Source organism: Euprymna scolopes, chromosome 3, assembly GCF_053919585.1.
Source record: "Euprymna scolopes isolate OS-2025 chromosome 3, ASM5391958v1, whole genome shotgun sequence".
Taxonomy (NCBI): domain Eukaryota; kingdom Metazoa; phylum Mollusca; class Cephalopoda; order Sepiida; family Sepiolidae; genus Euprymna; species Euprymna scolopes.
The window spans coordinates 81,550,140-81,575,454 of NC_136484.1; the positions used below are offsets into that span (position 1 = coordinate 81,550,140).

The 25,315-nt window shown below is 36.0% G+C and overlaps 1 protein-coding gene across 2 annotated transcripts in view; it reads left to right on the plus strand.

Moving 5' to 3' along the window:
• Window positions 1-3,665: 3,665 nt before the first annotated feature.
• Window positions 3,666-25,315, plus strand: part of LOC145256523 (inositol hexakisphosphate kinase 1-like) — a 246,645-nt gene continuing 224,995 nt past the window's right edge. The window contains exon 1 of one of the 2 annotated variants that reach the window (XM_080115548.1): window positions 3,666-4,116. The gene's annotated coding sequence lies outside the window, so the exon portion shown is untranslated. The remainder of the gene's footprint in view (window positions 4,117-25,315) is intronic. The other variant, XM_080115537.1, reaches the window with a different exon arrangement.

A 25,315-nucleotide genomic window follows, 5' to 3' on the forward strand; every position in this document is an offset into this window, starting at 1 on the left:
CTTTTAGTCTTGCAGTTGATTAAAATTCAGCAGAAGGGTTCCTAAATGCGGGTATAGGATGTAATGAGGCGACTGGTATTTTCTGGTTTGACTTGCCTACCATCTGGCAGATGTGACAAGTTCGGCAATAGTTAGATACGTCTTTGTATACCCCTGGCCAATAAAAATGTTTAGTGATTCTCTCGTAAGTCTTGCGAATGCCTAAGTGGCCTCCCAAGGGGATTTCATGAGCCACTTCTAATACTTCAGCCCTGCGTGTCCTAGGTAATACTAGTTGGTATAGTACCGACCAGTCTTCATGCGCGGGGGATTGTGAGAACCTCTACTTCCTCATCAGCATGCCGTTTTTTTATGAAGTAACCAAAGGGTACTTTCTCCAGTTCTTTCTTGGGTAGTGCTTCTTCACTGTTCCTCCATGATCAACTGTTGTGAGGTGGGAAACCTGGGAGCAGGTTTGTGGTTAGTAAGGAGATTATTTGTATCCACGGGTGTTGATTTAGTTTCCACCTCAGGATTCATGAATAACTGGGAGAGGTTAATTTCTTCATCCTCCTCGGACTGATCTTTCATTGCAGACTCTTCTTCTGCAGTTCTTTTTGCGGTCTGCGCACGGGTTACTGCACATGATGGGAATATGCCGGGGTGTTGCTCTTCCATCAACTCAGTTTTTTTTTTAGATGTCTGGCTCCATTATCACTCTTGGATGGGGGATGACTCTTTCTCCGGCTAGATCATTCCCGAGTAACATCGAGATACCCTTCATGGGTAGGCTACTGACTATGCCCACTTCTACCGGACCGCATACTATATCCGAATCAAGAGAGACTCAATGGATTGGGACATCGATGTAATTTCCACCAATTCCGCAAATCACAACGGATTCTCCTGTGGCTGTTTGTGACCCGCATGGCATACTCTGCTCCAAAATCAAAGATTGGGTTGCCCCAGTGTCTCTCAGAATTTTTACAGGCTGTTCATCTGAGCGATCATATACATATGAGCATTTGATATGAATGGTCTATATTCCTTTCTAATTTCGTCAGTATCTTTAAACGTAATGCGCTTATGTGAAGAGATGAAGCCTTGTGGTTTACTCGTAAATCTCCGTCCAAAATTGGTGCCTTTTCTGTCAGGGCAGTGTACGTCGATGTGCCCTACCTTTTTACAGTAGTGGCACATTATGGTTTTCCACCCGTCTGTTTGACGATAGGTAGGAGGTGGTGGCTTTGTATGGGGGTACTTGCTTCTTAATGCAGGAGGTCAGTACACATTGTTCTCGCCAACAGTTTTTGTGGTACAATCAATATTAGTCATCATTCTGTAGTCCCTGGGATCTTTTTGCTCGAATAGGCGAGTGGGTCTGCTTTTGCCTCGCTTGTGCGTTAGGGCATATTCATCAGCGAAAGTTGCCATCCGATAAGCTGTTGTAAGGAATGCTTTCAAATCATCGTCGATGCAACTCTTCAATTCTTCGATTAAAATTAGCTCTCGGAGCTTATTGTAATCTGATTCTACGTCTTTGGAATCAGTCGAAGTAAACTTCCTTTTGTCGGAAGAATTCTACATAGGATTGATTTTCCAATTTTTTATACAACCTGAATCTCTGACAATTTATGAGACTCGTCTAATAAATCTTCTAATAGGGCTTCATCTAGAATTTCCTCATCGACTAAGTGTTCTGTAATTATTCTAACTAACTGTATTTTACGTAACCCTTCATTACGAAACCCTTCATACCAATTGTCACTATCTAGCTCCCCTACTCCCTAGGAAGCTGGTCACCATTTTCCCCTTCACTCTCCACATGAAAAAACGGCCTTGTGCCTAATTTGCTCAGTGGGGAAGCAAATAAATACCAGCAACTCGTCCGGGGAGCAACGACTAACGCTACCAGTCACGTCGTCCGAATCCACCAGCACCAAAGGATTCCAGCACCAGCAGCAGCAGTTCAAATAGCCCTTATCAGGGCTAATAAATTTTTTCACAAATGTGATTCACTACTGCTTGCTTCCTGAGACCCACCAGCAGTGAAATTCACTTCCAGTCTCCAGCACTTTTAGCTCACTCCAGCGGCTTCCTGTTCATTCCTGTAGCCTTCCAGCCCTTGGTGCCTCCTGCAGCCTCGCCTGCCACCTCGCTCCTCTGACCTGCAACCTTGCTCACGCCTGGCTCCCTACCAATCATCTGTTCCTAAACACTGACCCTACGTTTTCAGTGTCGTCCATTCCTAAACACTGATCCCTCCATTCTCAGTGTAGTTTGTTCCTTAACACTGACCCTATGTTCTCAGTGTCGTCCGTTCCTTAACACTGATCCCTATGTTCTCAGTGTCGTCCATTCTTTAACACTGATCCTACGTTCTCAGTGTAGTCCGTTCCTTAACACTGATCCTCCGTTCTCAGTGTCATCCGTTCCTAAACACTGATCCTCCATTTTCAGTGTTGTCCGTTCCTTAACACTGATCTCTCTGTTCTCAGTGTCGTCCGTTCCTAAACACTGATCCTCCGTTCTCAGTGTTGTCTGTTGCTAAACACTGATCCTCCGTTCTCAGTGTTGTCCGTTCCTAAACACTGATCCTCCGTTCTCAGTGTTGTCTGTTCCTAAACACTGATCCTCCGTTCTCAGTGTTGTCCATTCCTTAACACTGTCAGTGTCTCAGTGTCCACCGCCTGTTCCGGACCGCCTAGACGTCCAGCTGATTGTTCCAGACCTACCGAGCAACCCTATGTTCTGAAGTACCTGTTCCTGACCTCCAGACCTTAGCCTCCAGTGATGTGCGACCTTCCAGGTGATCAGCATCCAGGTCATACGATTTTTTGCTTCTTTTAAAAAAATAAAAGGCGAACCCTCGTCTTTAACCAAACAACCTGTGTCTGTCATTCTTCTTTGCTGTTTACTTTTTGCCTGTGTCTACCTTGTTAGTTGTTGGGTCGATTGTCTCTGGACGACCGGCTCCGCAACAATTGTATAAGAAATTACTGATTCAGCACAATTTCTAACATAAACCATATTAAACTTTCTACTTTATGGCACAGTGTAATTCATTATTTTAAATTCTTCGTGTGCCTCGGTCAAGGAGGATGAATTACTTGAAGAGGTGTCTCGTAACTAATTGGCACATAACACAGACAGAATCGAGAAATCCATTCAAGGTAAATATCTTAGCGTTTGTCCTTTTGGGTATAGTTTGGCTCTATATGTGAATTTTCTTCTGGTAATGCTTTCCCTCTTCAGAAACCGATAATAAAAGTTAAGACAAATCTTTAAAGATTCACTTGCTAGTTATTTCGCACAATGACTGAACTCGACACTGAGTGCTTCCACAAATTGGTTTTGGAGATGATTAAAAGATGACCGTTCTATGCTGAATGTTGCAATCTGGCCACGAAAAAACAAACAACAAAACAAAAACAATTCCGAACAAATAAAATTATCAATTGACAAATTTGATTGATTCGCAAACTCCACCAAACCGAGTATTATTATTTTAATAAAATTAAAATGTAAACAACTGTTTGTTTTCTTTCTCAGATGCGTCATGCGTCCATGCGACTCTTAAAAAATTGTGATCTCATCGGAAACATTTCGAACAAATTTGTATGAGTTTTTCTACGTCTGCTGAATTAAGTGTGTTGTAACTGTAAATAAAAGCAACTTTTCGATTTACATGTAAGTGAAGGTTCACCAGTACACACGAAATTATTCGAAAGAAATGATTTTCAGACTTCATTTTGAATTTCTTTTTCTTCTTGATGATCACGACGACTGCTTTAACGACCCCTCTTATTGCGCCTTTCTCTTTTCGCTTACGTTTGGGGAATGGTAAGAGGAGAAAAATGTTCAGGTAGTCGTCGTACGAAGTCGACCAACTTTTACACGAACATTGTTTATTAATTCTAAGAAAGATAATCTCCAAATTTCTATAAAATTTTCTAAATATACATGATTACCTAAATTATCAAAAATTTAAATGTAGTTTTAACAATTTTGTTTTAAAATCAGGAAAAAAAATTGGAATCCATATTAGATGTAAAATTGAGGAAGAAGGCCGCCATAAACGACAACCTTTTAGGTTGATCTAATGGACAAGTTTTTTTTTCTTCCGCGATAGACAAGGTAAGAAGTATCTAATCTTCCTTTCATCAATTCCCAAAATATTATTTTTAAATCTGAAGAGGGAGAAAAATGATTGAAAAGAGAATGAGCATTTATTTTTTAATATCAATATTAGTTTTGGAGGTTAAAAGCCTTTAAATTTGCCATTTTTCGAACATCTATGTTTTTTTTTTTTATTCCTGTCAGTAATATTTTTGCTGATTTCACGTGATCATTTGTTATTCGTTTATAGATTGTTTTGAGAAATCGTTTTATTCTAATTTTTTTTCATTGTTTTTTTTTTTTTTCCTTTTCAAAATAGACACTTCTCCTTCCCATTCGCTTCTTCCCTCTCTTGTCGAGACGAACTCTCATTTTTTTTTTTTTAAACGTTTGTTATGAATTTCTATTTTGTTTAAAAAGCATGTCCGTTGTCCATTCTGTTACTTTGTTGAGATAGCGACATAAACACTTAGTTGCTAAAAATATGAATAAAAACGAAGTTAGTGTTTTAAGTTTGTTCGTTTTTTGATTGTACTTCGTTGCAATTTGAGATGCAATAACAAGTTAGAAAATAAGGTCTTAATTTAATATCCGTATTTTTAAAATGAACTTCATATTGTTTTTCTTAGGCTTTTGTTTTACAATTTTATTAAGAAAACCTCACAGATTGAGGGAAGGAAGGCGAACGATAGCAATTTAAAATTTGCCGTGTTTGTTAAGATAAAAGTCAACAGATCCATTTTTAAATATGTAGTTTTAAGCAAAAGCAACAGTGCTTACTTAACTCTCATGTCGAAAATTGTAATACAGTTTGGTGCTAATGCAGAGAGTAATTCGCGCTATTTTTTAAATCGTATTTCCAAGTTTAATTAAAGTTTTGATATGTTTTTTATTCAATTGTTAGGGTGAAGTATAGAATAGGTACAAAACACCCTCCCCCTCCCCATATTAAGAATGGCTTTTTAAATAATAACGTTATTATTTACGTCAGGATCACTCTTTGCACTAGTACCTACAGTTTAATCTAAAGACATTAAAAAAATTAAAATATCGAAAAAAGTTTAAATTGTACGTTATGGAATGAAGTTCTCCGAAAAAAAATTCACTTAATTTCATCAAGTAGTTTTTTTTTTTTTTTTTTTTTTAATTAAAGCGAAAAAACAATTTATGATACTGTTTTAGGAAGAAAAGCTAGTATTAAAGATGGGGAGGGAGTGTCGGCGCTTTAAACTGAGTTATCTCCCAGTGACGTTTCTAAAAAATCCAAACAAAAATTTTAAAAATTCAAATATGTCTACCGTCAACGTGCTGTCATAAAAACGTGTTTTTCCGCTGTAAAAAAAAAAAAAAAAAAAAAAAAAAAAAAAAAAAAAATAACCTACTCTATCAAATTAAATGATTTTTTTTTTCTTTTTTCTTTCGGAGATCTTCAGTTCAAAACGGATACGTACAATAAATATAACCTTTTTTCGATATTTTTATTTTTTAATGTCATGATTAAACTGTACAACTTGTACAAGTACCATTTTATATATATATATATATATATATATATATATATATATATAAAATTACGAAAATTTATCGAGTAGAAAATTATTTATAGTAATTTTTGCGTAAAATGGAGGGAAATTGCATTTCCGCAGATACAAACACCTTGAAGATTGCCAATACAAAAGACATACTGGCACTTCTGCATGACAGTGACATATTAGCAATAGAGACGAATTATCGACCCTGTTCTTCCAAAGAGAAACGGCCTTTAGGGGCCATTATTATGTGAACCTCAAATATAAACAAGTGTTTATGATAACGCAAAAATAACGAAATAAATAACACAAAAATATATGAAAATCGAAACATTGTATCAAAATATAATTTTAATGTATTAATATAATTTCTTTTCGAGTGACTGATTCAATAGTAAAAATGAAATAATAAATATAAAAACATGAAACATTTAAAGATTGTTTTTAGAATTATTTTTTATTTTACGTTTGTATAAAAATGACGAAAATTATAAAAAAAAACATGAAACATTTCTAGAGGTTTAAGAATAATTTGTTTTTTATACAATCCGATACTCTATGGCTGACTGGGATAGCTTCCGTACATTCATATCTGATTTACCTCTGCACTCCATGTTTAAAAAGGAAGTGTCCTCTATAGTATCAGATCTGACCGAATGGTTAATTGTAGGCATAGACCAATTCATACCATCTAAAAAATTCCAACAAAAACCTAACAGCCAGCCATGGTTCTCCCCAGAATGTGCTGCTGCTATCGCGCACAGAAATCACTTTTTCCATAACTACCAACGTAATAGATGCACTGAGACTAAAGCTGCTTTCAGGACTGCCAGCAACCACTGTAAAAGAGTAATAAAAAATGCAAGAGAGCTATATGCCCAGTCTGTTAAATCCAAGGTAGCTGATCAGCGGCTTGGTTCCCACCAGTTTTGGCAAATAACAAATAGGATCTTGAACAGAAGTGTGCGTTCTATCCCAACCATTATCAATGGACCAGAGGTTATCTCGTCAGCATCAGACAAGGCCAAACTATTTGCAAAGAACTTTGCAGCTAATTCTACCCTATGCGACGAAGGCCATCAACTCCCCATATTTTCTCCTATAACACAGAACAAGCTAGGTAACATACAAATATCCGTGCATGAGGTCGCCAAGCTAATCAAGAACCTAGATTCCAGTAAAGCAACTGGCCCTGATGGCATCCCAATTATAGTGTTAAAAAAGCTTCAACCAGAACTTGCTCCCATACTTACGAAACTATTTAAGCGCTGCCTTAAGGAGAAGTGCTTTCCGACCCCCTGGAAGACCTCCTCAGTTTGCCCTGTATTTAAGAATTCAGGTGATAAGTCATCTCCCTCTCAATACAGACCAATAAGTCTTCTCTGTGTTATGAGTAAGTTACTGGAATCAATATTAAATAGAGAAATAGTAAACCACCTCAGCAGGAATAACCTTCTTAGTGACACACAATATGGTTTCCGCTCTGCAAGATCTACCGCAGATGTGCTGACGGTTATATCCCACAGGATTAGTGAATCTCTTGACAAAGGCTTCCTTTCTAGGGCAATTGCTCTCGACATATCAAAGGCCTTTGACAAAGTATGGCATAAGGGTCTACTTCACAAGATTTCCAGCTACGGTATAACTGGAAATGTTTTCTCAATCATTAAATCATTTCTCTCTGATAGGCTCATAAGAGTAGTGGTAGATGGACAAAAATCGGAGGCCTGCAATATAAATGCTGGAGTCCCTCAGGGGTCAATCCTGGGCCCAACTCTCTTCCTGATCTACATCAATGACCTCCCTAAACACATACTTAAATCATTCGTTGACATCTATGCTGATGACACGACCATCTACGGCAACACATCAAAGGCTGTAAATGACGAAGTTCTCTCGGATTCTCTCTCCTCTGATCTCGAGCGCGTGGTTCAGTGGGGGAAGATGTGGCTAGTTACCTTTAATGCATCCAAAACCAAACTCCTATCCTTACATCATCAACGCTCTGATCCCCAGCTGGCATCAATTGTGATGGATGGCTCTCGTCTGGGTGAGGCCCCGTGTTTTGACAAGCTTCTGGGTTTGACCTTTACTCCTGATCTGAAATGGAACACGTACATCAATCTGTTGCCAAGGTCGCAGGAAAGATGGTGGGATCCTTCTACCGCTCCAGAAGATATCTCACTACTGATGCAATTCTCTATCTATATAAAAGCCAAGTACGGCCAAGGATGGAATACTGTTGCCATATCTGGGCAGGAGCTGCCAAAAACAGCCTATCATGCCTTGACAGAGTACAAAATAGACTTCGTGGTTTAGTGGGGGATGCCCTTTTCTCTACCCTGCAACCCCTCTCCCACAGAAGAGACGTTGCGAGCCTATCCTTGTTTTATCGTTATTTTCATGGCAGGTGCTCGTCTGAACTCCAATCCCTGGTCCCCCCTCGCCAATCTTTCACGAAAAACACCCGTCTAGCTGAATCCACTGTGAAAAATTTCCCCCACTCTATATCTGTGCCTAAATCAAAACGCGGATTTCATGAGCAAAGCTTCTTTCTTAGAACTGCACGCCTGTGGAACTCTGTTCCGTCTGCCTGCTTCCCTCCGGACTACAACTTGGATGTCTTCAAGTCTAATGTTAACAAATTCCTAATGAGCCGCCCCCCTAATTAAACACTTCATAAAATCTCCTCACTAACGTGATGTACTTACAATAACCCTTATCCCTGAGTGGCTTCCGGGCCTTGATAAGTGGTGATCACTGTGTAAAAAAACCCAAAAAAAACCAAAAAAAAAAACCAACAATCTTTCTGTACAAAAACAAATTATTAAAAGTGAATCAAAATATAATTTAGTTTGTACGCACTTTTAGAAAAAGAGTTATCGACCCTTGTTCTTTATCTGATAAGCGACATCTGTCGGCGGTTCTTAAAACTAAAATACACACATTCGCCTCATGTTACTGACATGCAGAAGTGCCGACATGCTTTTCACTTTGTTTTATTCGTGAAAGTGCACTGGGGGGACCACCCGAAGATTTACCTTTAAAAAGTTGATTACGAGGAGGTTGAAAATGAGAAAATGCCTTTCGGAATAAACACCCCAACCTCCCCATGTTAAGAACGACTTTCGGAATAAACACCCTTTGCAGATTGAACAACCAGTGCGGCAACTGTGCATTGATTGTCTTAGGGTCGTCCCCCAGTGCACTTTCACCGTTTTATTTTACTTCAAGTCAAGGGGCTCACAACCTGGGGCTAACACTTGAATTCTGTATGAGATACATAGATATTTGAATGTTCTTTATCTCTCAAACACCGAGTTAGTAAAGAAATTGAGAACATAATTTTCCTCTCCTCAATTAACCATTTTCATACGTTTGGTTTCTTGGTCTTACTGGCTTCCAGGACAAGAATTTATCTAGTCTGGTGGAGTATCCAGTTTTGTGCTATTACTTGAGGTAACATCACTTGGAGAAGGTGCACCATTCCTCGGAAAAGCTAATGTGGGTTAGCCATAGTGAGATCTTATTTGGGCAGCGAATACTATGTGATCAAAATCATATAAATATTTGGTCAGGGTTTACTTCTATGGAAAAAGTATCCTCATGCCAGGTTGTTCTGACAAACCCCTATACAGAGAGACCTTAGACACTCGAGGACAGTGTCTAGTAGGCATTCAAATTCTCTGCAAGTTTACTGGCTGACGTACTGTTTTAAACAATAGACTTTTTTTTTTTTTAAATTGAAAACACAATAGCAGTAGGGTGGACGTCTTTATTTGAACTTTTGGTATTTTTTTTTTTTTTTTTACATTAGACCTGCCTCCACAATTTTCTTTAAAATGACGACTTAACAGGTTTCTGACTATGTTGAATACAAAAATCTCATTTAAATTTTGCAGAAACAAGTAGTTATCGCGATATAAAAACCTGCATTATGCACTGTAATTCTCTGGCGGCCAAAGAATTACAGTGCATAATGGCCAAAATTATAACCTTTATCTTGTCTTAAGTTAAGGAAACAGAAGTCTTACCATGTGTGTGCGTCAGGCGAGGTTGGGTGATAAAGAGAGATTAAAGATGGTGCCTGTGGTTTTATAAGTTCTTGTCTCGTGAAATCTCACCGCACACATGCAATTGAGGAAGATAGGCTGTATAAAAGCAGCCTGAGTTGAAAAGTAGGATTGTGACCTTTGACGATTGTTGGATTTATAGTCATGCATTTGAGGGACCGCGGTTACGACTTCTCACGAGCTGATCAACAAAAGAATAAGCTATTTCCAACTATGGCTACCAGCCTGAACAATATAATAAAGCCGTTCAGTGGCGAAGGTGATGTGGTGGCTTGACTAAAGAAAGTGGACCTAGTGGCGAAGCTCCAAAAGATAGGTGATGTTGTCACAGTGATGCCATTATTCCTGGAGGGGGATGCACTAGCCCTATACTTTGAGCTGAATGAGCGGGCTTGTGGCAAGAAAGCACTGGAAAATAAAGGCAGAGAGGGAGCACCTCACTTGAGCAAGCTGTCTACTGGTACAATATGTCGCCTAGATCAGAACAAGTGCAAGAGACAGTTCTGCACCTATCGATATTCACATACTCCTGGAGGCATCCCAGGATCCTTCCAGCAAGCAGGCAGATAGAGACAATAGAGACCATCAAATTCGGGGAGGAAGTATGGGTGAGGCCTCCAGGGGCGCAATGTACCACACAGTGGAGCAGACGACACGTGACCAGGAGTAATATGATCTACAACATTGCGGAAGACAGGGTAACAAGACATATTCTTGATATCAGGCGAGTTGTAAGTGAAACTGTGGAAAGTGATGTGCAGCAAGACACCTCAGAGGCCTAGTATTGAAAGACGACTGTCACAGTGGAGGAGGGAGTACGAAATGTGATCAGGAGGCCATTTTACCTTAAGTTAAGGAAAACAAGTCTTACAATATGTGTGTGTGTGTGTGTGTCGAGCAATGTTGGGCGATAAAGAGAGAGAGAGATTAAAGATGGCACCTATGGTTTTATATACTGTGGTCTCACAAAGCCTGAGTTGAGAAGTAGGATTGTGTCCTTTGACGATTGTTGGATTTCTAGCCACATGTTTGGAGGACCGCTGTTACGACTTCTCACAACTTGATCAACAAAAAAACACTTAATAATAAAAATATGTGGCGCTTCTACAGAATTGGGACGACATTTTGTTGTGAGAAATCCCACATTGATTTGCTCTTAGGAGAATGAAAGAAAGACAACAAAAATTACAAGAGGTTCATCTTTAAATTTTAACGGAAACTTAAATTAAGATGATCCAACATTGCAAAAAGATAGAGCAAGTAATGACTAACGGTTCATGGATTTCTTTGGTGGTTGCTGAATACGGTTCTCTATGTTGTTTGAAAAATTATTGCGGTAGATTGAAGATTTTGAAGTGATGCCTTCTAGGATGAATTAAGGTAGTTGTCTCTGGAGTTCAGTGATTTTGTGTGCGGAAAGTAGACAATGGGGAGTCAAACTGTGGACTTTTATAATCGTCTTGGAGAGACATTAATAATATATAAGAAGAAAATTCCGTCTGAAGAAGTAGCACAAGTACCAATGATGATATATTTCACCCAACATCGTGTTTTCAAATGAAGGTAACATTTCGCTTCACATCAGGGTTATTAATTTTATTACAGAGACAAAAAGACTCGAGGCTCCATGCCTCAAAAAAAAAAAGGAAAATGAGTTTCACGTCTTCATTCGACCATCGTCTTTACTGTAACTGAAAAAAGATGCCGATGAACATCAGCGATTAATAACAAGGACCAATCTGATTGGTTCAAACAAAAGTGTGGGTGGTCAAACCGACCAATGAGGTGCCTGCTTATTTCTGCAGAATTTCTAACATTATAGTCGATAAATGGAATTTTCAGATAAAAAACAATGGTTTCAACTGATATTTTTTTTTTTTGTCAATTCTAATAAGTTACAATGGATAGCTTCCAAATATGCAGTCGAAATTACCTAAATATTAAACTACTTTAATCATGTTAGGTGAAAAATTACCGCCATCTTGTTTAAATCAAGATGGAAAATCACCTGTCTTTTAAAAAACTCTCTTGTGTCTCGTAAGACACAGGCGAGTTTTCGTCAAATTCTTTGATAAATAATTTTCTACCTTATCGATTTTCGTAATTTTTGGATATAATCATCTTAAAAATACGAGGAATATGTAGATACCGTCGTTTTTATGTGAAATTCAATACTACGATTTCTGAATTTTCGTTCTGATAATGTTAGTAATTCTTTTATTTTTTTGCATCAAACAAGGAACTGTTGTAAAAAAGTATATGAGCTGTTTTTTTTGTTTTTTTTTTAAATATATTTATGAACAGTTTTTATATTTGACTAGCAGGCCCACCTGGCGTTGCTCAGGACCATATAAAACAATCAGAAAAATGAAGTTTGAACATGTTATTCTTAGAAGGGAATTTTTTATGCTTATATATCATTTGCTATTTCGAGCAAAAGAATATTTTACCTAACCTAGGACATGAATTACACAAATTATGTATGAAATAATTTTAACTTCCCTAGGACATGTGATTAACAGCACGAATATTAAATAATTTTACAATTTCTAGGACGGATAATGTACAACACATACATTAAATAATTTGCTTACCCTCTGACGGGTAATGTAAATATATATGTGAAACAATTTAACATACCCTCGACAGGTATTGTACAACATATATAAAATAATTTCTCTTCCCCCCCCCCCAAGGTCATCATAATTTTAAGAAAAATGAATTCACTGTTAGAAGATGAATCATTAGAATTTCCAAATAAATACATTGTCTTGGTTAGTCATTAGGTAACGCTTGCTTCAACAGAAAATTCATCATTACTGTGTTTCCCCACTACAACCACCACTGACACTATAATTTTAAGCGAAATTATATAATTTCTAGGACTCAGCAGATTTTCCAAATATGCAAATATGATTTCAGCATAGTCTGTATTCTGTATGTCAGTTTCTTATTTAATAGATTATTAAGTGAAAGTACAGAACAGTTTACAAAAATACCCTCCTTTCCCTATATGGCTTCCTAAATTATAACATCATTATTTCAGCACGGTCCGTATTTCATATGTCATTTTTTTTTTATTTATTAAATTGTTAGGTGAAAGTACAGGATAGTTAAAAAGATACCCCCCCATATTAAGAATGGCTTTCTAAATATTATTTCAGTATAGCCCATAGTCTGTATGTCAGTTCTCCCCCGTCCCCCCTGTCTTAAAAGATATATATGAAGTTCTAAAACCATTTCCGGGACTGATTCCTATTCATTACATCTCTCTTAAAAATATCTACGTTACTGTGCTGTTTTTTAATAGTATTTTCAAGTTAAATTCAATTTTGTTTATTAAATTGTTAGGTTTTTACTTAATACAAAATAGTTACAAAACACCCTTCCTTCCCAACATTAAGAATATGTTTCTAAATAATATAAAAATAAAAAAAATATTTCCTCTTTTTTAAGATTACATTTTAAGCTTTAATTTTTATATACATATAAAAATTGCGCTAAAATGTAATAAGAATATATTTTCCTTGCATGAATGAATGTATAATCTTCAGTGTAAATTTTTATATAATCTTGCAAAAAAAAAATTTTTTAATTAAAAAGTAGGAACACAAAAATAACTTTAAAAAATTGTATAAATTATACAAACGTTCACGATAGAACTGTACGGATGCATGGCTGGGGGGGGGGAGGAAGAAAACCAGTTGGTTTTGCATCCCCTCCTTTCCCTCCAACCACCTGATGTCATTTTTCGGATAGCCTTTTGACTTTCTGACATTTTGGGCTTCTGTAGAACTCATGCTACATGAATTTTCATTTGTTTTGATTGTGTGAAGCAGAATCTCTTGTTTTTGGGGGCTAATTAATTTATTTTTTGTGCAAACAAGGTGGTCTTTTTTTTTTTTTTCATTTAATCCAATATTTTAGAATTTTACTAATTATCTTTTGAAATAGTCTTAGAAAACTAATATTAATCTTTCAAGGGATTTTAAAATAAATTTATTTAACTTCAAAATTTAGCTGAACTTGTCAGTTTCCAAATGTCGCTGTGAAAACATTTTTCGTTATAACACTTTTTTTTATGTGTAAAAATATTTTATTTTTTCTTTTGGAAATTAACTTTAGGCTTTAATTTTTTAAATATAGTTCCAAAGTAATCGGAAACCTACAAAAATTGATGATAAACCGGCTTTCAAAACTATGTGCCCCCTCATCAGTTTTTCGCCATTAATGCACTTATCTAATAATCTATACTTCTGTAAATTTGATTTTTTTTGTGTGTGTGTATTGATATTCATATTAAAAACTCCTTTTTTCTATTTATTTAAAAAGAAAATACAATTTTCTTATATATGGATTGTGGAATTGTATTCACTAGCAAAAGATCTAGCTAATTTGCATATTCTTTTAAACATTCATTTTAATTACTTCCCTATTAGTTTTTTTTTTTTTTTTTTTTTTTCGGTTTTCTCATGGGATGATCATCTTTAGTGTGATTATATTAATGCAGATATTCTACATGATTTATACTTGTGTAATATTTGCATAAAAAGTGTATAGTAAACACAAAACTCTTTCCATATATATTTATATATACATATATATTTTTGTTTAAAAAATTTTGCCTACCAAACTCCTAGAGATTTTGATCTACAGACATGAAACTTCAAAAGCCGACATTATGAATATGCATGCATAACATAATAGCTATTAGTTTATGTTTTAATTTTGAGCTTTGCAGCAAACATGTCTTCATAGTTCTGTCATTAACAGTAGAGGAAAAAAATAAATCATAAGCTAAATGTTTTGGTTTTGATTCTCAGTGGTGGTGCACAAGTCATTTCTTTTTTTTTTTTTTTTTTTTTTTTTTAAACTTGTTAAATCATTACAATATATATTGGATCCAATACGAAATATGCATTAATCAAAATATATTTAAGCATATTTTAAAACTGGGCAATTCCGGGTGCCCTTGTAGTAACTAATAAATGTAATGACAGCCGATAGACCACGAAAAATATCAGTTACTGTTAAAAACAAAACAAACAAAAAACTAATTAAAATCCATTATCTTTGAACAACTTTTGTCTTTTTGAAAGATAAAACTCTGAATTTTATATTAAAAACAGAATACTTTTTCTATAATTTACCACTAAAAAATTTCCAGAAAAATATACTTGATCCAATTTTTGTAATTTTCACTGAAGACGAAAATAAAATTTAAATATTTTTTTCAATTTGTTTTTTAATCAATTAAACTAATTTTTTTTTTTTTTTTTTTTTTAATTTTTAGGATGATTTGCTATTAGAATATAATAAGTACACGAATTTCAAATAATTTCATTTTTTATTACTAATAGAAAATATTGTAAATAAATGGATAACAGCGCCATACCGAATTGTAAGATGTTTCAAAGTATGGCAGCATAAACATGTCTAAATGTTTATTAAGGATTTCCATGAATTTTAAAATTTAATGTAATCAAACAGACAAATACCATTTTTCCAAAAATAATTGAATAAATTATAATTCCAAATGCCATTTATGGTAAAATACCTTTAATATTGTTATTATTAACTTTATAATGTTTTGTTTGTAGTTCCTGTTGACCACCTTACATTACAACAACTCATCGACAATTGTAGAAGCAATTATTATAATTTTTAAACTTCCATAGTGGTATATATATATTTTTTCTTTTTTGATATTTATTCTTCAAAAGATTCTCTATTTAATGGTATATTGGAAAAATTGGGCTTTCTGAAAAAATATTTTAAATTTATTTTTAAAGATTTAAAAGTAATATTTTTTGTAAAAAAAAATTTATGCTAATCTTAAAGACAATAATTATATTAGTAACATATGTAACGAATTTCACACTTCAAAACACAAAAGATTCAGATTTTCAATTTCAGAATCTGAAGAGCAGCTTTTTTTTTTTTTTTTTTTTTTTGCTACAATCCTCATCCCCCTTACAGGAAGTATATGTTCAGTTCTGGCTTTAAATTAATTTAAATTATTCATTTTATTATTCAGAAAACATAAGTTTTAATTATGGACAGGAAAAGAATAATTTTTTGAAAAAGAATAACCGACAATGAACATTGTTTTTTTTTTTTTTTTTGTTGTTGTATTGATTTCTTTTATCCTAAAATTTGAAAAGAATTGAATAAAAACTTTCTATGCACGAATCTGTAGAAGTAGTGACAACATGAGAATTTGCATGCCAAGACGCACACGAAAAATCTGTAAACAAAGTGTCAGTCAACTAACTTATGAACAAAGTATTCATTTTATTTTTGTTATTTAGTTTTCTAAATAATAAATAATTTCTAATCATAAAATAATGGATAATAAATAATTTATAAAATAATAAATAATTTCTAAATTCATAATATCTTAAAAAGATCTGAAGATACAGCTTTTTAAAGATGGGTTAGTCTGTAATGTAAAAATTTTATGAAAAGGAAAATATTTAAAAAAAAAAAAAAAAAAATTTGAAAAAAATGACCGGCAATGACCACGCTTTTAAATGAGTTAAAACACGCGAACCAGTTAAGTAGAAGAATAATTTTTATTGTTTTTTTTTTGTTTTATAATCCACAAAGGTATGAAAAACTGGTCAAAAAACAAATGTTACTCTTCCACCTAACTCAATAATTTTTTAGTGTTGTAAATGTTTATTCTGTTCAAGAAACAAGTAGCGTTGAGTCGTTACATGAGAACAAGAAAAAAATGACTGCGATGACTTAAAAATAAAAAATTATACAAAATTGTGGTAGAAACTCACATGATAATTGTCATGGTAACTTAAAGCATTTAAAATGGAATTCAATTAATTATCCTAATTAATTTAATGAACTTGAAAACATTATAATTGTAATCTGTACAAAATTTAATTTCATATGCTACAAGCCATATTTTGTTAATAATTTCTTTGAATCGTGTTGTGGTGGCCATCTTGGATTTCCTGGTTGCCAGCTTGGATTTTTCACAGTGTAATGATGACAAATGATAATGTCCATCAGAATAATATTTCACATAATAATAAAGCTTTACCTCCCATTTTTTAAACTGTTCTTTTTGCTAATTAGTTTAGTGTACTGATCTGTACAAAATTTCCTTTAATTTGATATGCTACAAGCTATATTTTGTTAATTTCTTTGAAGTTTGTCATGGTCGCCATCTTGGATTTCCTGGTCACCATCTTGGATTTTTCATGAACAGCAAATGATAATGTCCATCAGAATAATATTAATTTCCTATGATGATAAAGGCTTACTTACCATTTTTCTTGGCTGTTTTTATGATGTTTCTACTTAAAGCTGTTAAAATGAAACTGGAATATACTAATTAGTATGCAAGTTAACAAGTGAGATGGTCGTAAATAATGCCAACTGAATCTTCGTGGTATAATGATATGTTCAAAATTTTAATTTTAATATCTTAAAAAGATTTGAAGATACAGCTTTTTCAAGATGGGTTAGTCTATAACGTTAAAAGTTTTTAACCAATTTTTTTCCAATTTTATTAAAAAAAAAAATATATGTATATACTGTTTGAATGAAGTTTCTATCTTGATTTATTTTTGTATTAGAAAGCCTCAACTTCAAGATGTTTTAACTTTTGTCTGAAAAGTTGCATGTGTTTTGTTCAAATTTCGTGATAGGCAATTCTTTTCTCTTATCAGTTTAAAAATATGAAATGTTATCGACTTGTAGAACTTCCATGTTGAATATTTATATGAACAGACCTAAAACGCCTGCATCCGAAAAGTCATCTACCACTCGCTATGTTATAATGGCATGTTTCATTGTTAATAGGCGGAATTAAATTGCAGTTTCTTTGAATATACAAATCGCAACAAATATATTAAAATACCATTTTAAAGAAAATTTTATTTTAAATCCAGTCATATAAGTTTTATATTAATTGACGTAGGAGAAATCTATTAATTACCGCTTTAAAAACTATGGCTGCCAGATTAAGTAGCAGAATTTGCCTCATCCAGTGCTAAATGTTATATTGTTGAGTATTACTAATACTACCAAAAGGTGGGCTCCTCTACTAAGCTGGAAAACTTTGCCAATATCCTATATCTCTATACAGTCACCATTTGCCCATGCATGGAATATTGTTGTCACATCTGGACTGATATACCAATTGCTAGCCTCTCCTTAGACTAACAGTGTTCACAAAAAAATTACATTTGAGATTTTGCTATAAAAGATAAAATATGTATAAAATATAAATTGATCAAATACTTAAATTTATTAATTATTAAAATTCTTCCATAACTTTTTAAAATGAGTATTTGAAGTTAAAAAACAAAACATTTTCCTGAAAAAAATTTTTTTTTGTTCTTTACTTGCTGCCTTTGTTTTCTTTTTCTTTTTTTTTTTTTTAAATAAATTCATTTTATATTATGTAAACCCTAAACCAAATTGTTTTTTTTCTTTATATAATATCACATAGCCTATACTTTGAGACCAAAAATTTGATACCCATTCCCTATTAGGAGTGCCTTAAAAAGCTAGAAAATGATGGATCATTTAATGTTAAATTTATAGACAAAACTGATACCTCCATTCTAAATCCTAAATCATCTAAAAAAAAAAGTATTCTTTTTTTTTTTTGTCTGCTAGAAAGTCATTTCTAACTAGCATTAAAGTTCTTACCCCCCCCTCCACCTCCCAAATAAAAATAGTATTTCTCAAAGGAGCCACTGCTTTTTAAAAGGATTCCAAAAGATTTTGAAAGTAAATTTATTTATAGCCAAATGCCAAGAGAAAGAATTTTTTTTTTGTGTAAAAGTACTTTGTTTAAATTTTATATATATATATATATATATATATATATATATATATATACTCCTATAAATTTGTTGTTCTTTTGTGTGTATTGATATTCATATTAAAAACCCTCTTTTCTATTTATTTAAAAAGAAAATACAAGGTTGTGGAAATGCATTCACTAGCAAAAGATCTAGCTAATTTGCATATTCTTTTAAACATTCATTTTAATTAATTCCCTATTAGTTTTTTCAGTTTTCTCATGGGATGATCATCTAGAGTTAACTATTACGTAAAATTATATTCATGCAGATATTCTACATGATTTATACTTGCATAATATTTGCATAAAATCTTTACAGTAAACAAAAAATTGTTTCCATATATATTTATGTATACGTATATATTTTTGTTTAATCTATTAGTCTATCTATCTATATATCTATAAACGTTAGTGTCTGTCTGTCTGTGTACATTTCCCTATGCAATAACTCTGTCAATTTTCAGTCTACAGACTCGAAATTTGATATACAGGGTACTGAGATTTGGGAAAATCGATGTGACGGGTGTCAGCCAGAAATTTGGCTGTTAAGGGGGTCAAAGTTCAACGATTTGACCTTTGAGAACTCTACCAAACTCCTCCGATAATTTTGGGTCTAAACACTTGAAATTTTAGATATAGGTTCCTTGGACATGGATCTAACTTAATAACTTGATTTGACCCCAAAACAATAAATGTTAAAGGATCATAATAAGGGTCAAAGTTAAAAAAAAAATTACCTCTGCGGTCTCTACCAAATTACTCAGACAATTTCTGGTCCAAACATTTGAAATTTTACAGAGGGTATTCAGAGATAGGGCAAGCTTTTTAATCGGTTTGGGTCGAAAATTTGAGCTACCAATATATAAATGTATGTATCTATGTATGTTTGCATGTCTGCCTAAAACTTTCGACAGAGACGACTGATTTTCACAAGATCAGTATCGCTTTGAAGCACGATCCTTCAAACGATAAATACCGAAAAATTGGCTAAACACATTCATTTCTTCACCCTCAACTTGGCACTTTTCTACAGGGAGGGGTTGCTTTTTTCGCTGATATTTTTGAAAGTCATCCCCTCTTTTCAATTGTCTAAGCCTTAATTTAAACCTACGTCACTTCCGGTGTGGCGGTGGTCGTAACAGCAAAGACATCACATTTTTTTTTTTTCCTGTTCTTTTCCTCCTTCATGGTATGGGTTCGAGCCTGCCTTCCTACTACCACTTTTTTTTTTTTTGCTCAACACACACCTCCAAACACCTGGGTAACGCTGGGCACCCATGCTAGTATATATATATATATATATATATATATAAATAAAAGAGAAAATGTGTGTGTGTCTGTATGTCTGTGTACACTTCCCTACCAAATAACTCTGTCAATTTTCAGTTTACAGTCGAAATTTGACATAAGGGGTATTGAGATTTGTGAAAATCTTTTTAATCGGTTTTCTGCCAGAAATTTGGCTATTAAGAGGTCAAAGTTCAACGATTTGACCTTTGAGAACTCCGCCAATTTTGGGTCTAAATACTTGAAATTTTAGATATAAGGTACTTGGACATGGATCTAACTCTATAATTTGATTTGAGCCCAAAACAATAAATGTTAAGGGATCATAATTAGGGTCAAAGTTTTAAAAAAATTGACCTCTGTGGTCTCTACCAAATTACTCAGCCAATTTTTTGGTCTAAACATTTGAAAATTTACATAAAATGTATTCAGACATAGAGCAAGCTTTTTAATGTTTTTTTTTTTTTTTCTGAAAATTTAGTTTCCAAGAAGATTTTACCTTTGTGGTCTCTAGCAAACTATTAAGTCAGTTTTGGTTTAAACATTTGAAATTTTACATAAAGAGTATTCAGACATGCAGCAAGGTTTTTAATAAGTTTTTGGGCAAAAATTTGGCTGGCAAGAGGTCAAAGTTTACAGAGTTGACCTTTGCAGACTGTACCAAACTCCTCCTGTGTTCGTTACAACTTTCAACCGAGTCGTTGTTTGTTTCGTTCACCACACTCTTCTCTTCTACCTCTTCTTTTACACATGTCTGTTCCCTTTAGTGACTAAAAATCGTCTGTCCTCCCGCTTTCCTTTCCTCGTTATTTATGGAACCAGGGTACGAGATTCTCCGAGATTCCACGAGACTTTTTTCCACATAAAAGCCTGCGGGTGCCATCTTGATTCTCAATTTGTGCTCTGCAGGCACAAACGTGCAGCCGCTTTAACGGTAAGCCACTTCTTTCTCCACACTCCCCCCTGATCTCATGATCACAGAGACGGCAGGGGGGTGGCGATAGCCGCCGTCGGGTGCTTTTGCGAAGGGGGACAGTGCTTCTCTTGTCTTTGCGTGCGCTGTCATCCACCGCCTGATGGTCGGGGAAGGCTTCATCTCCGTGGAGGCTACTGATATCAGAGTCACTGCTTGATAGGGATAGTGCAAACCAAAGCGATGCCCCACTTGTCTCAGAGTCAGTCACTTTCAACGTCTACTGGAGGTGGTACATGTGTCGCCGGCCGTAGGTCCCTAATGTGACGAGGTACGCCATCAACCTGGACACACTGCTGACTTACCACATCGGTCACTGTGCCCCGTTTATACTTGTCAGTACATCGGTTTCCTGGCGGCTTCACCCAGACAGCATCCCCTTTGGCATATCGATTCCGTTCTATCTCAGTGGCCACAGTTGTATCGAGGTGGATTCCTTTTTCTCGGACACGGTACTGATAGATTGCGTTTGCAAGCGCCGTTCCTGGAGAGACGCTATCCTTCGGCATGAGATTATACCAGTACACAGCTTCTGCGATGTTGCACTGCTTCCTGGCTGCAATTGTTTTGATGCTGCGATGGCTTCTCTCAGCTATACCATTGCCAGAAGGCACATAAGCGCATCTAAGCCGCAGCCGCACACCCCATTCTTGTGAGAACTGCCTCATCTGATGGCTGCAAAAGGCTGGGTCGTTGTCCGTCAGCACTTCATCGGGCGCACCTCTTTCACAGAACACGGATGACAGCTGGCGAATAATGTTGCAAGAGTCCTGGCGCCCGAGGAGTCTCCAGACTGCAAAACGTGTAGGCCCACAATCGATGAGGGTAAGGAAGTGGTTGCCACCGTAGTGTGTGATGTCCATGCCCACTCTCTGCCACTTACCACTCACTCCCAACTCCCCTTTCTTCCATCGTGCTGGAGCTGGGTCGATGGATTGGCAGGCCTCGCAACTTTCCACCACTCTCCGGATATCTTTTTTTTCTACTCCTGGATCAATCATCTTGACAAAGTACAGTGTCCGCTTGATGCTAGGATGTCCACACTGTCGATGAATGTCCATGATGCGCGCTGCATCCACATTACACACAACTGCTGCACATGTCTTTTGCAGATTATCAGAATCTCTCCGAGCACCAGCCAGAAGCTATTGTTGAGGGACTCTTGTCAGAGCATTTGCTCTGTTGACCGCAGACCTGATCAACACTACGTCCACAGTCAGGTCGTACTCTGTGATGGTGTCGACCAAGGTGGCAAGCCGTCTTCAAATTAACATCTCACTCGATGCTCGTGTCGTCAGCTGTACTCTTCCACTTAATGCATCGGTTATCCACCGATGAGTGCATGCCGAGTCAGTCATGATATGTAGAACCTTGGCTTGCCATTGAAGCGCCAAGTTAACGCCCTTCAATGTGGCATCAAGTTCGGCCAGGTTTATGTGCCTCGAATCATTCTCTGGCCGAAGCCAACAGGCATCTTCGATAATGGAATCATTAACTGCAAGGGCAACTCCAAGGGCCAGTGAACTAGCATCCACCCAGACCGTGAACTCATTCCCGCTGACGCACCACTTTCCCTGAACGGGGTCATCACTGGTCACCCTGGACACAGTCTCTGTCAACATGCTTCTTAGGGTGACATCGTGTACTGCATCATCCCATCCCGACGACACAGTTGTTGCACGTCTTTTTATGGTCGCCACGGCCACCCTGAGCCAACCGCATACAGGGAAATGGCCTACCATCTTTCCACAAAGCGAAAACACTGTTCGTCGAGTGATGTTTGATGGGACCTTGGGGACGTGACTTCCTTTTCTCCAGCAAAGTCCCTCCTTGCTATTGCGCACGTGCAGGCCGAGAACTTTTGCTCCATCGCACAGATGCTCTGGTTCCTTACATGTCAGTCCAAAGCTCTCAAAGTGCATTCTAACTGATTGTGCTGACATGAGGCTCTCATCTGAATTTATCATCAAAATTATATTTTCTGGAAGTAGTGCAAAAGCACTATATTTTAAACTGTTAAAAACTATTTTGAATTTCAGTTGATTGTTGTTTTGTCCTCTGAATCAGATTAAAAATATACTGTTGTTGGTTAAAAAAATTGTCAGTTTTGATCTTGAACCAACTAACTGCATACACTTGGATGATAAATTTGACCAGAATGTTTAATTTATCATAGTGTTTGAGGATAGACATCTCTGGTCCATAAACACATTAACCTTATAGCTAATGTTAGCCATCTTGCTTGACTCAAGGGCCCAATTTTCCAAGCTGCATATCTTGGATTAACTTCTTGGGAAATGCCAACAGCATACTCCAAAAGTAGCCTCTGGTCTCCACTTAAATTACTTGTTACTTCTGCTGTCAGATGATGATGATCTAGAGGGCCATTAATTTTTTGAAATTCTACTTGAGGCAAATCTTGATAATTATTGATACAAAGTTTCCCCAAAGGACCAGTAAATGTTGTTGGGCTTCTTGTTGTTCCATCAATTGATTTAAAAATTGCTCTAAATGGCAGTTCATTTTGATGAAGTGAACAGTGTATGTAATTTTTTGTTAATTTTTTTTTTTCAAGAGCTGTAATAAGTCCTGTTTCACAGCCAGTGTTTGTACTGGTATTATCAACCAAAATTGCCTTAACAGTATCCACACTGTTATATTCTGTTAAAACTGCAGCAACATCTTCAGCTAAGAGAACACCAGTTGCCCCCAGATTCGGTATCACTCCGTTCCTGTTTCTCTGGTGAAAGTTAAGTGGCGTTCTTCTCTTTTGTTTTTCACTGTCTTTTTCTTACCATTTTCATCTACAACTTCTTTGTATTGTAAAGTGTCCTTATCTATTCTACAATCAATTCCAACACAAAGTAGATTTTCATTTTGATGGACATGCTGCAAATTACTGGATAGTTTTATTCTAGCTTTTTCTCTATCAATTTTAGATTTATCTAAAATTATGTCCTTCAAATTTAATTTTGGGTGAAAAAGGCCCATATGTTTATGGTCCAGCAGAAAGGCATTAGCTAGACATGCACCAAGATTGGAAGATACATCACCTCTGATAAGTTCCATAGAATATCTTGGGATTTATAAAAGACTGTAAGGTCCCTTTAGCTGTCTTCCTGGATCAAAACTGTCATCTGTTGTTCCTTCACTAGAGGATGACTATTGAAATATTTGTGGAAGCTTGTTCCTGTCTTTCGTTCTGCCTCTCCAGTTTACCCACTTTAGCAGACTTTTGGTATTTTTTTATAGCATCTTTATCGATAGGTCCTAGTTGATAATGACCTTTTGGCCCTTTTTTTTCTCTCTGGTCTTTTAAGTATGCTCTGTCCTCTAGTGGAACCTGAAAATTGCAAAATGTGCATGTTTTATAATAGATTCAGAATAAATAATAAATACAAATTGACGTTAAATTTGAACTCTACCTCATATCAAGTCTCAAACACAAATCCAACTGTTCTCTTCTCTCTGCACTTTCCACACTGACGCCCAAAATAAAGAAGACGGCTCTATTATAGAGAGACCCAACCACATCTCATTTGCATACCCTCTCCCCCCTCTCGTCACATCACATGACCATCAGTCCATAAATACCAGGGGACAGCCATTTTTATTTTCTCTTTTTTTTCTTTCCTAACATGAGCCACACGATGCATGAGGTAAGGTTCTTTACTTTTAACCACACGCCCCCTTGATCTCTAAGATCAATAATTAGTATCATAGTCTGCCATTCACGCTGGGCGTCTTCGTTTACGGTGCGATCGTCGAAGAGGCTCTTCTTCAGACACTTCAACATCAGCATCAACCTCCCCTTCCAAGGAGACTCTCCATATATCTAAAATGTGACAAGGCATTATGCCAATCGCTACCTTGTTTTTGGAGAGTACTTCAGTCACTGTACCTTTTCCCCAGCGAGTCGTGCAACGAGAATTGGGTGGTTTCACCCACACCTCTTCACCAACTGCGATGTTCATGCAGGCCTGTTTTTCTCTCTGTGTTACAGCCAATGGATGTCGCCATTCATAAGAAAAAATAGACCGGTGTGGCACTGAATTTTCGTCTTGATCAGCCTTCGGCGTCATATTGTACCAAAAAACTGCTTCTTGGGGCAAAATCTGGCTTCTTGATGCCACAGCTTTTATAGTGCGATGGTGCCTCTCTATAACTCCATTTACACTTGGACGGTATGCAGCTCTAAAATATAGCCCCACATTCCACTTCGCACATAAGTCTCTAAAAACTTCTGAGCGGAAAGATGTACCATTATTCACCAACACCTCTTCTACTGGCCCCCTTTCCATAAAAATCTCCTCGACAACTCTCTTTACCTCTTCTGCTGTTTCATTCTTGATTTTCCACCATATCGCTACTCTCCCAGCCCCACAATCAATCATAGTTACATGCGGTTCATGTTGATAATGTGTGATGTCAATGGCCAATCTCCGCCAATTCTCTTCAACATGCAGTTCCCCTTTTTCATGTCTAGCCCGTGCAGGGTCGATTGATTGGCATTCCCTAC